Here is a 14662-nt window from a genome sequence, read left to right as displayed (position 1 = left end):
TGGCAGATTGTAAAAATCCCTTACAAAAAAACTAAAAAACTAAAATGACATTAGTAATGTATTGTGTGATGTTAATTTCTGGTCCACCACTAGAGGGAGCATTTTTTCACAGGCACACTCAAGCCAGGTGTGTACCAATTGCATTTTTACTGTTTCCAGTTTCATCATTAAACAAATTATACAATAATAAACTGCTTACTTTTGCACTGGGTTCAAACAACACTTGGGCATCAGAGCTATATATTAATTGACAGAACACAAATAGTTTGGAACTGGGTTTTGAGACCATGTTTAGGCAGTTTGTCTTTTTCTTTTCAGACACTTAAAAAATCACTGGCCTCTGCGTGAAGTAATCATTAGTACTATCATTAGCACTACATACTGCATACTGTCATTAATTATAGACACAACAAAATCAATACAAAATCCCATTGACACTGCTGCTGTAGGAATGTGTAACACAACAGTTTCTTACACTGTGGGAATGAAATAATAAGGCAGAGATCTGAGAGATGTTCCAATTTCAGAGATCAGATTTTTTTTTTCCCTGCTGAGATTCAGATGTGGTATAAATTATGAGCTCAGATTATCCCTCACAAAGGGAAAATCTATAAATGTAATTTGTTAAAGGTGCAAAATCCCTCTGCCCAGGCTTATTAGCAGCAGCCTCAGTGTAAGACGCAATGAAAAGAAACCTTGAAATGGAGATTATATATTTCGGTCTTCTTAAAGGCCAGAGCTGGTACTGGTATTAAGTTATTAGCTGGGATCATAAAACCATCAGATGTTTAAGACCATTCAGACACAAAAGGTTATTAAATATTATGACATTGGACAGATGCTTCGTAAGCATTTCTTCTGAGATCATTGGAATTACATTTGTTTGGTCTGCACGGTGCCTGATCAGAAGATTATCTCCTCAAAACTGGAAGCTACTTCCTGAACAGTTTCCTACCAAAATGCAATTAGTTTATTTACCTGTTCTGAGGACCTTGTCTTTTGAACTTTGCAAATTGATGCATTTTCAACCAGTGCAAAATGTATCATAAATGAGATGTAGCAATTAACAATAATATATCAAATGAATGTCTACCGCAGGTTTAATATTATTATTATTATTATTATTATTATTATTATTATTATTATTATTATTATTATTAGAATACATGGTGAGCAATAATCAGTAATTCTCCTATAAACTGTGGTGGTGTGAGACCAGTGCATAGTAAGAGTATAATATAAGGGTGATGATAAAACTGCTAACCTCAGTTTTTAAGAACAAGCTCTACACCATCAATAGCAAAACAACCAACAATAACGCATGTAAGTTTTATCTTCAGAAGAGAGGGAGAAACTTGTGGAAGAGCAGAATAAAGCATTTTTGCACTTTCTGTTCGGACAGGTTTCTGCCAGCCTTCTCTGCTTTGTGCCTCTTGGTTGTTTTACCTGATGGCATGCATAGTAATACACTAATCTGTGCTCCAGACAGTGTATTTCATTAACTGTAGAGATCACGGTCATTACCTCTATATGTGCGTATGGGCAATTTACTTATGTATGTCTTTATGTACTTATATTCTTAACATATTTACATCTCCGAATAGCAATACAAGGCAATGCCACAATACAATAAAATAGTATGTATCTACAGACCCACTATTCCTGACAAACAATGCAAAACATCTTACAAACTGGAGGGTTTTAAAGGCAGCTATATATATAAACCTGATGCTACAGTATGTCACACAGAAGTCTTTACCTGTGATAAACGAGGTAAGAGTGAACAATCTGTCTTAAATGTGAACAAATATTTATCACAAAGCTATACGAGATTACATTTATACAGTGTGGACAGAGATGGAAAATAGGAAACCTAAAAACAATAAAGAAACAATAAACAATACTCCCCTGTAAACACATTGCTGTGTTTATTTTAATTGTCTGAGAATATACAGTCCTGTAGATGGACAGAAAAACAGGTGCTACCAAAAAAAACGCATTCTACACAGTTAACTGTTAACTGAGTGGCTCTGCAATGGAATATATACTGCAGTCTGACCTAAACACTGGCAAATGCTTATAGGAAGTGACTGATTTAAAATAACTGTACAAAGATGCAAGATGCAGTACCAATTCCCATTGGAAGGGCTAGATTATTTGTAACAGTGGTACCATCTAAGCAATATCATTTGTATGCAGAAATAAAACTTGGGTTCACTATCAGTGTTTTCAGATTTAAAGTATTACACAGAAATGTTCTGCAAAAGAATACAAATATGAAAGAATTGTGCTATACGGTTTGAGTTTTCAATACATCAGCTTTTAATTTCCATTTAAAACTTGAATTAACCCTGAGCTTGAGAGATACCTTTGCTTGAAGCTTTATATAGATCTTTCTTAGCATCTTCCATGTCTGTACAGACACTGCCTCGTTATCCAGCTTCACCAAAATAATGTATTCATAATTAAACAGAGAAAATTGAGAATTAAAGCAGTTTCCCCTGTGCTTCAATTCTGTGTCTTATTTGTTTGTTTTTTTATTTGCTTATTTATTTTTACTTAATACTAAATGGAACACTGTGCAATTTAATTGCTTACCACACCCCTTCAACTTTAAATTAAGTAGAGGGCAGGATTAATTAGAATATGTGCTTTAAAACATTATTGTTGCCAGGCTAAGCTTACCTAACCCATATGATAAGTCTACTGCATACTGTCTTGATTGATACAATACATAGTGAAATTCCAGAACCTTGTTGAATTAAATAAAACATTGATCACAAGGGGACAGAATACAGTTTTAAAACGAATCTGCCCATTTCTCTGATTGTATGGCGTGCCTATACGTTCAGCTGGCTGCAACCAGCCCAGCCCCTGGGTTGTATGTTTTTAGTTAACCCAATTTTGATCCAGAATACATTTCTTGCTGGCTCTGAAGTCAGTGCACATCAGTTTTTATATTTACTTACTTACCCAATGTGGACAGGAGGACTAAGTGGTTTTTGAAATCTTTGAATGGACTTTGGAGTGCCTCTGTTTTTTTGTTTTTTTTTAAAAAGAGCTCGCAGCATTGGTGGGAATGCAAGCGGTAAATAAGATAAGGATGTCTGATTCATGGGAACTGACAGGAAATCTATATGCTGCAATGTTTATAATCCAGCCATTACTACACAGCCAAATGAAAGAACAACAATCCAATAATTTACTCCATATTTACCTGAGGCAGATTTTCAGCTTTAAAGGTGAAGTACATCTTCTCTACTGGCTGGGAACCGAATGCGGTGGGCTAACAAGCTCTAATGTGACGGGCTAAATTAAATGCGCTAGACTAATAGACTATATAGGACTGTGCAGACTAAAGCACCCCAATGCTAACAGTTCTAGGTTACAATGAGACCACAGATACATTGGGCAGCTCAGCTGATAAACTAGAGGCCAGTGGATTGCAGTATGTGTTGGTGAAGTACCCTATTTCATAAAACAAAGTATGCTGGTGCTTAACAGTAGAATTGGCAAGAAGAGAAATGACATTAGTCCAAAGTATGTCCATGTTTCATTTGAGACATTATGAGATTTGCTCAGGGTGGTTTTTGAACCCAGGGATTTGACTGGTTTACAGGGCATTGCTCTTACCAGTACTAAACAGCAGCACTTTGACAACATTTATTAAGCATCTCTGTGTATTTCCACAAGCATCCAGTAATGTCGCTGCTGTCTCTTTACCAGACTTCACATTATTTTATGTTATGGAAAATGTATTGGTACCACCCACTTTGACCTGTGACCTTATACGTCTGTATAAAGCCTGTAATAGTGAGATGCACGTATTTGTGTCTCACGTCACACTCTAAGCTAACCTCATGCAACATACAATGCATCCGTTCCATTCAGCTAGCCGGGCACTGGTGTGGTGAACAGAAATCCTGCCATTTCATTGTCTGCAATGAAGTCAATGCTGGTCCCTGTGGCAGGGGTATTCTACTGGCTAAGAGATTGCACTGGATATGTACTAGACAATAGAATATGCATGTTGTATTCACTGCCTCCCTACCGATCTTACAGAGAGTGTAATAAGTTAAAATGTAACTACTGAACCTATAAAACTAAATTCAACTGCATTGACTTGTATTTATAGTGCCTCTTGCTATTTGTTTTGATGTATATGTGATGCATGTTGCTGTCAAAATATTATATACTGCCACAGTTTTGTATGTGCACCAAAACTTGTCACAACAGAATTTGCTGTGCAGTCATATTTTATTAAATACATCAAACTCTGCCGAGTGAGTTTTAATATTCTATTAAAGTCATGTTAATATCATATTAACAGCGTATTGCAGTACAAGATGGCCTTCACGTGTTTTCAAGACAAAAAGGAACTAATGAAAACATGCAAGCAACTTGAGAGGAGACAACCCCGCCCACTCCTTGGAACTATCACCTCCAAAAACTCTCCACTCATTTCCATTCCAGCAGCCCGTTTGTGAGTATAAAAAAAGAAAGCCTTCCACTGAGATGGCCAAGGTTGACAAAAACGAAATGCTTCCCCCCTTACAGGGTAGACTATCTTCTAGTTCCTTCTCCCCATTAAATAACTGTACCTTTGCAGCTTAAGATAATAGAATGCAGCTGTTTACTGCCAGGCTAAGAGCATTGTTCAGCTGGTGTTTTTCTGTTGCAATATCTAAACGTATCTATAGTTTCCTTCAGTTATTAAAACAACAAGCTGACGTAGAATACGGGCTAATTAAAATACCTCTATTGTAAGACCCATTCCCCGTAGTTGCAACAGGTTGAATTGCTTGTGCAATCTGAACGTTCATTTACTGCCAACAAGTTCCTTCAAAGGAGCCAAATGTTGATTGTGTGGGACCTGCTGTTCTCCCCTCTGTTTTATAGAAGGGTTATCTTGTTGTTGAAAAGTGAAGGGGCACTGTCCTTATCTGTCAATAAACTGTAATTAGATTTCAGTGCCCGATAGCGTCAATTGGTTTCTAATCTAGCTGTCGCCCTAGACGTGTGTAATTAAAATTCTGATTGATAAAGAAGCAGAACCCCGCCTCCGTCCCTACCTACCTGACCCTTCTAGCGACCTCTTTATAAAACAAAACAGATATGAAGAAAAGCCCGGGGAAAGCATCACATGTTATTGATCAACGCTCTCTGTGTTTCTACTGTGGCCATTCACACGATTGCTTTATAATGGAGGGTTCTCGGTCTCCATTTCTGTTTAATTAACATCTCCTTGAGAAGTTAGTTCTGTATCGAGAACACATCTATGAAAACTACAAACCCTGGCTCCAACAGCACCAAGCAAAGACAAGTAAATGTGGCAGGCTTGTGATTGTACCTTAGGCAAAATAAAATAGGATCTAAGTTGTGCCTGCTGTGCCATGGTCTCTGTAACACTGAGCATGAGCTAGATCACATAGGGAATTGGATGCTGACTCTCAGATATGCCACCTTGGGTCTCCTACGCCAGTCATTTTGTGCTTCAGTCACTATTGAATAAAACAAAAGTAGTATCCTAATGGAATCTAATGGGAGCTCACAGTTAAACTTCACAATTCCTTTGTTTAAGTCATTGCCAAGCTCATTATCACTTTATCACGAAATACATTTTTCAAAATCAGAGTTGTGTTATCTATCAGGGCTAATGTGTCCCTATGCCACCTGCAGTGTCACTTTTCTACAAGCTGATCAAATGAATTAATGTTAAAAAATAAATAAATGACACGACTGCTCTGTACAAGGCCGGGTTCCAGGTGGAAGGTTTTCCACTAATTTGGATGCCTCTTATAACCCAGAATTGAAAGAAAGAGAACCAGGTACAATTGATAAGACTGACATTCAATAAGCCTTTTTTGTTACCCGTTCTGTGGTTAATTTTCTTTCTTTCCCCTCCTTGCTAATACAACAGCGGATATTTCATCAAACCATTCCGGTGAGGAGTTTAAACATGGCAGTCACTAATGAGGAGAGAATTACTGTGAGTTTAATGCAATCAGTGAGGAGAGACCCCCGAGGCGATCTCCAAAAAAACACCTTTATCTCTCAACGAACGACTTCTGAAAATAGAGAGGCTGGAAATACACACAAAAAAAAGATGAAAGTACTCGGCATAATACACTAGATAAATAAAAGTGTTAGCTTTCACTTGGTCCGCGTGTCCCATAGGAGCCCAGGCTTGAATCCTTACCTCAGTAATATTCAGAACTAGAGCCTCCAGCCTCGGCTGTCATCAGCTGGGTACAGATACTCCAGCAGGGAAAAAAGGACCCCAGCTCAGAAAGAACAAAAAAGACCTATTATACCACCCAACCCACATAGAACTCATCAAGCTATGAGGAAAAGCCTTCAAAGCACACAGAAGACAATGGTTTTGTTTTATGGTACCATTCATTTCCAAGTATAAGCAGGAACATTTCTGAAACTGGGGTATTCAGTTATTATTATAATAATTATTATTATAATGCTAACTCAGATAAGTTGCAGTGGTTAAGGGTTTCGAAATACGATACAAAGCCTGTGACCTTTGTTAATCACAGGTTCAATTCCAACATCGAAAATTATTTTTATCTGTTGGCTGTGAAAACCTTGGGCTTTTATCTCAAGCCGTACTTTGTGGATGATGGAAATACAGAACTACTGAGATATTTACATGAAGTGGCTGAATTAACACAGGTTACAGGCTTGTCCTAAGAAAAGAGTTGCCAAGATCAGTCCTTGAGGACAAGTTCAAGTTTTTATTTTCCAAACCGGCCCTAAATGTGCAAAATATATTTACATTGCTGTCAGTTCACATAAAAGGCACTACTCACAGCATACTAAGTTTAATAAAGCTGTCACTTTTCTGGGCCAGATTCTAACAAATGCCTCCCCGGGCCTGATTGTGACCGGCCCTGTTTGCTGTGCAAGGTTGCTTCTATAGCGCACTGTAGCTGCTGCTCTGGGCCTGCTCTGAGGATAAACAGAGGACTTCACTCTCCAGTGCTGCCAACCTGGCTCCCCTCGCAAGAGCTTAATAAATCACAAATTAAAAGAAAAAAAAAGACTGTTCCTGAGAGCAGTGTTCCAAGGACTGATTTACCTCTTAATGGAAAGCAAAGTTTCCAAAGGAAAACTTCCATTGAGCACAACATTACTTTCCTTAGTTTTCCAATTTCTCGGGCCCTCACAGAGATTAAGATTGATAAATGCTGGCAGAACAAGGAGCAGCAGTGTCAGGTTTTACTCCCACGTTTCCTTTAGGAGGCATCTTTTCCAGGCCAAGTCGGATACATGGAATAATCAAGCAAATAACCTGAGTCATGAGGCTGAACAGGTTTTATATCTGTTTAAGTCACCTTTAGCATGCAAATGCATTTGAATCACACCCACTCTGCTTATCAGATATTAGAATGAATACAGTATATAAAAATGTGGTAGCGCTTGCAGAAGAGGAAGAGGGTTTGAATTCCAGTTCGTCTGACTCAATGGACCTCAACTCCCCAGTAATGTTTACCAACTCCACTGTAATGTTGTTGAAGCTGACACCCTGGAATCCTTCAAGAAGACGCTTGATGAGCAAGATGGGCCGAATGGCCTCCTCTCGTTTGTAAAAGTTCTTATGTTCTTATGAAGCTACAACTAATTTAAAGGAACAAAATATAACCACAGAGAAGCAGTTCAAAGCAGCTTCTTGCTAGCTTTATACAATTTTAATGTGCACTTGTTTCAAAGTAGACTTAATGTGTGCCTTTGGAAAAGTCCTACTGGAAGGAAAATGTGTTGAAAGTATTTCTATATAGCAAAATAAAAACCATTACTAGGTGAAAAGGGGGATCAGGTGTATTGGTACTGAAATTTCTTTCACCTTTTTACCCTCAAACTGCTGCTGCTAAAGAGGCTTCTCTTCAGGAATGACAGCCACTTTACAACTGGATAGCAGGAAAGAGCCATTAGGGTGCTTCATAGAGCCATTGGAAATCACAATTGTGGGTTGAGTTATAGGTTATTGAAAGTGATCATCACAGATTGCTTGCTTATCAGTGACACAGAAAGTCAGCTTTAAGGAAACAGGATCCAAACAGACACAGGCTGGAGGCTGTAGCAAGTTCTCTCTTCCATTAACTCCTGGAATGAATGCTCAACCCTCAGTGACCGAATGTAATTGTTACAGTATCAATGTGCATATTTCTTCCATGCTACATATCCTAATAGATGTTTAAAATTTACTGTGGCTCAACTTATATATAGAAGGACAACTGAAAAAATGGTTGTCGTGGTGCTATTGTGAGGTTTACAGGTAATTACATTTCATCTGCGTTTGTTTTCACATTGAAAAACCTGTACCCCTGGTGTTCACGTCGTGCTTTTCTTAAATTACACAATTACTATTAAAGGAATGGATTGTCCAGGGTAGGGTTTTTTTTAAAAAAATTTGGACATGTTGTAGCATGACAAGTAAAACATAATTTGTTAAGTTGGTCTGGCTTTAATTAATTAAAAACTGCTTGTTCAGATCTAATAAATTCCAAACCGTACAAATTATTATTTTTTTTTTTTAATCCAGGCACATGTGCCATCACTAAAACTTGCCTTAAGTGTGTTTTAACTAAATGTATACTAAATGTATACTTTTTTAAAAACAATTTTCAAAATCAGTATGCACCACTAAAAAAAAAAAATCTTTACTGCATCTCTGTAATTAATAAATAATAAATAGATTAGCTTTCACTGCTTGCTCCTCCACAGAACCCCAACCTGTGTTAAGTACACAGTGCTATATCATTGCAAATTACTGCATTTTTTGTTCTGTTTCTTTCAATGATTAAAAATGTATGTTGCCGTGAGAGGCTTTCATGTGGAACTCCTCTGAAAATGATCTCATTAATATTCACCTCCTTGTCCCTGTAAAGCTTTAAGTGATAAATAGCAGGAGGGAGGGGACAATGAAGCAGTTTTATTTGATAGTTCCTTATACATCATTTAAAGCACAGGCACATTATACCCATAGATACAAAATGTCGGAAATCTTGTCAAAACCCAAATAGTATAACAGCAGTGCACATTTTATTATTATTATTATTATTATTATTATTATTATTATTATTATTATTATTATTATTATTATACCCCTGATTTTCTCCCTGATTTAAAGTCCAATTATGTTCCTTCACCACAGTAAATTCCCCACGCAGTTTAGGAGAACTGAATGTCCTCCCAGGAACTCAAGAGCAGATACTGGACTCTGAAGGACAAAGGCCAGCCCTGCAGGTGTCTGTCTGAGCTCACCAGGCACCTGGCCAGTAGAGTCCACTGTACCGGGATGAGGAGAAACAGTCCCTGTATACAGTATACATCTTATCTAATCTGTGAAAGCTCTGCTTCACTATACCAGGTGCCTGCAACACTGAATGAACATTATATTTGAAACAATAATCATTTACAACACGGATGCATTGATTCCTGTGTCCATTTCTGTGTCTGCTACAAAAAAATACTTTCACACCTTTTTTTTTTATGTGGAAAAATGATCCAACAGTACCATATTTTGCTTAGTGTAGTGGAGAGTTTTATAACCTGGGGCAAATTAGAAAAATGTTTGGCTGTGAAGCATGACAGAGTTATTAAAGCAGGTAAAATGTGTCACTAAGGGATGTTACCTGCTCCTCTCACTCATCAACCAAGCCATCAAGTGAACAGTTAACCCCATCCGCACGCCATGACAGCAAGGACAGACAGGCTGTTTGCAATGTATTGATTTGGTTTTCATACGCTTCAGATTACAGTTCTCACTACAAACACAAAATCCAACAATTTCTAAATGGTATTTTTTTTTAATTCTGCACATTGAAAATCTTCAAATTGTATTACTACTGTTAGTTTCTTTTTATTCTACTGTGTATCAGTTGATTGAGTGTTTAAAGTTATAAATCCATTGAACATTATACAACAGCTTCATTATACAGTCTAGGCTCCTAGTGCTACTTTAACACCATTAAATCCCATAGGCATGCACCCGCATTGTTCATTGGACTATTCAGAAGAATACCTAAATAGAACGCCTCGAGGCTAAGCTACACCACATAGTTTTCAAAAGAAAAACACAACTCAATGCTTCTGAACTAGAAACTCAGTATTTAATCATATGCACCTAAGCAGCAGTGCAAACTTTGCAGTGCATTAGAGCAAGCTTTTAGTAAGTCTGTCCATAAAGGTTTGTTCATAGTTATTTTAAAGCAAGACCATAATATAACATATTATACAACAAACAGACACTGCATTGTTTTCTATGGAGGTCAGCTGTTGCGTTATTATTCAATAACGGAAAGGCAAAAAAAAGCATGGCTGAGATGACACTAAGTAATGACGCCTGTTCTAAAATCACTGCTTTCTGATAAAACGAGCCACACAGATGATCAGGCCCTGCTCTCAAAAATTAACTCTTTGAAACGCACTACAATGATGATTTCAGACCAACTAAGGCATATATATCACTTTAAAAATCTGTTGTATAATTGTGGTAATGGCGTTGGTGTGATATGTTCCTCGGTAATAACGGAACTCCCTCAAACTCCCTTTATCAGGAGTTCCATTATTACCTTGTTACATGCCACAGTACCCTTATAAAAGTTTACCACTGTGTTTTGCATGGGGTTTTTTTTGCACAGTTATACTATGCATTCACCATGGTTTGTCATGATTATTAATATGCTTTAACATAATGTACCTCACTATTCTATGCTATGCTTTACTATGCTTTCACTATGTTTATTACACTTTGCTATACTTTTACTATGATAAATGTTTATAAGGGTAATGCCATTATACTTAAATATACTCTTATAACATGATTATATTACAGTGGGCGATGATAATAATTTAATGTCCACTCCTGACTGTTACAGTAGTTAAGCAAAAGTAAAAGCTCAATCACAAACACACAAACACAAATTAAATACAAATATTTACAACAACAAATCAGGGGACAAATATTTGTAGCCAGATAGCACTGAAAATGTGTCACAGTATGAGCATATTAAACCAGTTTCAGAAATGTTTGATTTGCCTTCCTAATTGCTCCTTCCATATCTCCGCTGGCCCTTAGATGATGAATGAGTTTCCCCTCAGAGGAAAGGGGTTTTAATTGTCAGGCCTTGTAATATGACCGGGCAGTGGCTGGCATGTTTCTTGTGCAAGTTTCCCCCACTCCTGCCAAGCACAGTACAGAGACTTTCTGCATGGACTCAGCATCAGCCAAACACATTACAATATGTGTTTTGAGGAGGCAGAAAGCGCAGCCTGATTAGCTTCTATCTAAAACTGTTGCTCAGCTAGTATCGCCATTGTTTTCTATAAGGAAACCCACAGCGGGAGGGATCCTAATTAACAATCTATTCATTTGCAGTAAGAGCTCCGATTTCCAAGCGCTTGTTTTATCACGCCGTGGAGCGATGTCCAGGGATTTGGAGTGGGATAATTGCCTTTGCCGCAGGCTGCAGTAATCTGGTCGGCTAATTCATTATTTTAATAAGTTAGCCGATCCTTAGGGGTCTCGTGACTGCGCAATGGCAGGCTTGACGGTGGGCCTCGTTATTAAGGCAGACTTTTATGGCGACGCCTGTGCGAGGTTAATAACCATTATTAGCCTCTCTCTCCAGCCTATAATTTCTCGTTTAACGGGGGTAATTCAAATGAAACCTTGCAAGCAGTTAATAATCAACCTCTCAGATACCAGGGTAATCCCTTTGAAGAATTTAATTCGTACGTGACAAAGTTTATGAAAAAAAACATAAATGTAATTATTGAAGTAGTTGAAAAATAAAATATTAAATAGAAGAAATAAAATTGGTAACAAAAACAATTACACTGGGTATTTCATGCAGTTGCGATATTAAAAATCCACCTCTTCCTAATTCAATGCTACCAAGTGGGGCCAAGCTGTTTGTATTATTTGTAATTCATCCTGGTAGGCCTCATGAAAGTATATGAAATGACTACATCTGTTCTGGGGAAATCTGCATTTTGTAGAAGTTGTATTCCTGCACACTTATCCTGCAGTTTTACATTTAGATGTGGAGGTGGAGATCACAACCAGCAGATCAGTTAAGATTCTCAGATGAGTATGTGAAGACTTGTTGCCCAAACATTTGTCACTGTACACTTTACTGTCAACATTGCTTTATGGTGAATTAAGCACATTTGTTAAAATTGTGAAACAAAGTAAATGAGGGAGCGCCTATATCTAAATATACAAAGAAATATACAAATATAGATGTAGAGATATACGATCTAGTGTGGACATCCACAACATAATGTTGAAGTGTTTCTTGCATGCCTTTTCAACAGTAACATGGTTCAGGGTAAAGATTTGTTTTGAATATGTGGTGAGCACTGTATTTAACAGAAGCCATCATGAAGACATCGATGCGTAGTTGACATCAACAGAAACTTTTCCTGATGCCAAGCAGGCTCTGAAAGTCATCATTCCCAAGGAGAAAGGGAAACTACAGGCTTATTAAGCAGATTGTGTTTATGTTTGGAGAAGAAACATAACCAGGTCTGACTTGATTACTTTAAGTTTAATCCACTTGCAGATTGTGAGTGCTCTGCTTCCACGATCTCTAAGGAGGCTTAGGAAGACTATAAGCCTCTCTAGACTCTCTGCTTCTACACTGGAGTGATAGAGGATTGGAGAATCAAGAATCAGGAGTTTAAACTGGCTGAGCAGACTGATCGGATGAGTACTGCAGACAAGCCAGCTCAAGAACTACCAGGCAATAGGAAAAGAGAAAATACTATTTAAAACAATGTAAAAACAAAAAGGTCAACGACTGATTGCCATTTGTTGAAAAATAAGAGAATGTTAAAAAAAGACTCTCTTTTATATTTATTCAACTAAATAAAAAGGCAGGATTCAATCAAAATTATAGCACCACTTATTATAGCAGAGCAATACAGAACAATGCTTTTTAATGGCACTATAGAGCTACTTTCACTATATTGTACTAGTCAGATGACTACCCTGCCTTTAGGTTTTGTGCTCTAAAGTTGGGCACATGATCTGCAGTTGATGAGGGGTAGTCACAGTCCATTAAACCCCCATGTGATATTAATTATCTAGTACACTATTAACTACTTTATGTCCATTTCGACTAGCCAGTTGTGTAATAGCTGCTCGTTCGTGACGCAGTCAGCCTTGGGGGCATATTAAAGTGAATGGATTTTCAAAATCAGGAACACCAGCTGTGCTTACAGAACTGTTATCAAATGGCTAACGAGAATGACACCTTGTGCAAAATCCACTTGTAACCGGATAATTATATATATATATATATATATATATATATATATATATATATATATATATATATATATATATATATATATGGTCATTGAAGTGCAAAAGTCTTGGACACATTCAGGAGTTACAATGTATATTGATGTTGTGAGCATCAGGGGTTTACTCCGGGCCTCCGCTGGTGTTTTCTGCTGTTGTGCAGCTTTGACTGTTGTTGATGCAGCTTGGTTTGGGAGGGGGGAGGCCAGGCTTGTCGTTTAGCGGTCTTTGGTTCGCGTTGATCAGGGTCTTCAAGACCTCGTGATCACGGCAGCTCAGGGTGAAGTGTGCATGGCAGCTGGTGTGAGGTGCTGTGGTGGCGAGTCCATCACATTTACCCAGTGGTTCTCAACGGGGGCCGCATTATTAAGAAATATGCGAAAAATGTGAAAGTAAACTTGTTCAAATGCAAGGCTCTTAAAGCAATTTAACAAGAATTCTACCATGAAACGGTCAGGTGTAAATAAACTGCACTGGTTTTTGGATGTGTACTCTAGGTAAACATAGCCATTTACTTGTTATATTACATTTCCACAGAGAAGGCCGTCATAAAAGTTTCCCACAGTAAAAGCATAGCAAAGAGTAATAAAGCATAGTGAAAGCATGGTGAAGCAAAGGCAAGCACTTTAAAGCACAGAGAGGTATGGTAAAGAAAAATTTAAAAACTTGGCAAACCAGTGTAAAGTATGGTAAATGCAGAGTACAACCATTGGAAAAGCATGGGAAAACTGCAAAGCGACTGTGGTAAATGTTTGATAAGGGGGAATAGGAGTGATTGGTGGATTTCTTTATTTTTTTCCTTGAACATGCCTCAAGCCTGCCTGGAGGGCCCTCCTTCTTAGGGCGTTAGGGAGACTCCATACCCATCCAATCCCTGGCCTCTATTTTGAGACTGCCTGCAAAAGTGCCCAGTGCCAATTGTGCAGAATGTCTGTGATGTGGGATACTGGCCACCGAGGGCTTGTGTCATGCAAACATGGTCAAGTATGCATACTGGAGATTTTCAAGCTGGATAATAAACAAGGTCTGATAGTTATTGCATGTTTCCTCCTTTAAGGGGGTACTTTATTTCATGTATAATTTCTATGTATTGAATTACATTGTGTGTGTTTAGTACGATTTTCTATTGCTGTTTCTGCTTACATCTTTATTTGCCATGCTTATTAACTATCCCAACTATTACACACATTGAGATGGAGATGCACAGTAGCATTGCTCTGTGCAGTGAAGCCCATTGGTAGAGCATTGTGCACGACTGAGCCTGTGCAACACTAATATACTTCCCCACCTTAGAAAAAATCAGCCTCAGTCTTTTCAGAAGCCTTTTTGTGCAAGAAT

The 14662-nt window shown here is 37.9% G+C and overlaps 1 protein-coding gene across 1 annotated transcript in view; it reads right to left on the bottom strand.

Moving 5' to 3' along the window:
- The window catches only part of LOC117422071 (steroid hormone receptor ERR2), a 75680-nt gene that overhangs the window by 56961 nt on the left and 4057 nt on the right, over nt 1–14662 (bottom strand). The gene's annotated exons all lie outside the window — the stretch shown is intronic.

This window comes from Acipenser ruthenus, chromosome 15, assembly GCF_902713425.1.
Source record: "Acipenser ruthenus chromosome 15, fAciRut3.2 maternal haplotype, whole genome shotgun sequence".
NCBI lineage: Eukaryota > Metazoa > Chordata > Actinopteri > Acipenseriformes > Acipenseridae > Acipenser > Acipenser ruthenus.
Note: the sequence above shows the minus strand (reverse complement) of the source record. Positions and strands in the feature narration are given on the sequence as shown.